This window comes from Arachis ipaensis, chromosome B09 (assembly GCF_000816755.2).
Source record: "Arachis ipaensis cultivar K30076 chromosome B09, Araip1.1, whole genome shotgun sequence".
Lineage (NCBI taxonomy): Eukaryota > Viridiplantae > Streptophyta > Magnoliopsida > Fabales > Fabaceae > Arachis > Arachis ipaensis.
Genome location: NC_029793.2, coordinates 37999781 through 38000770, shown reverse-complemented (window position 1 = coordinate 38000770; position 990 = coordinate 37999781).

Below are 990 nucleotides of genomic sequence, written 5' to 3'. Positions count from 1 at the left end.
TTTCGTGACTGGACAGAACTGACAACTGACGCGAACCACTGCCGCGCTACCAGTGGGCTAACAATAACCACAGAGCTGAAGATGTTGACACAGTCACTGCAATGTATAATTATAAAAAAAAAATACTCGCATAGTAACTCTTCTGCCTAATGGCACAGGTTTACATAGGTAGTAGTCGCTGTTCCCGATGAGCATTGTTAATGGGACAGAAAGCCTTAATTCAACACATGGGGTGCTTTAAGTTACTTCAAGATGCTATGATCCCTTACAATGCATTTCAAAATAGCGATTCAACCAGATTCAGTTTCAAACAAGTACACAAGCTACTACAAAACGTAACCAATTCTGAATGTCTACTGCAAAGAGGCAGACAAAGGGAATTTTTTTAGGAGACGTGCATCTGACCTCCAAATCAACGGCCTCCCGCAACCTCGTTATCCGCTGGTGGTGTCCCCGGCTGGTTATGGTATTGTGCCGACCGCGGTGGCGTAGCACCAACACGGCGGAGCAGCACTGCATGCTTCCTTTCCAGCTCCGCCACCTGTAGTTCCAATGCACGCCACTTTGCTGCCTCATTTTCTTCCTGCTGCCGAAGGTAACCGGTGTCGGCCGTCGGGTCAGCTGCCTTAGTTATCACTTGGCGAACCGTGGCCCTGTGTTCCTATTTCGCATCTCCCACCCGTATCTCCAGCCAGCACGTCGCGCTGTCCCCCTCATCGATGTCCGACTCCGTCGTATTCCGCTTTACACAGGGAGTTGCTTGCGCCACGTTCTTCGCAGGCAGTTGTTCACGGTACATGCAAATTGAGCCGTGAGTTTGACTCTCAACTCTTGGTGCACTTCAAGGAGCATGTCACAGTCTGAAAATTTTACGTCCCTGCGGATGAGGTCGATCAGTTCCGAGACCGATAGTTCCGCGAGCTCCCTGTGCTGGGTCAGGGTCGGTTGGTTGACTGAATCTTGCGACATTGTCGGGTTTGTGTGTAGGGA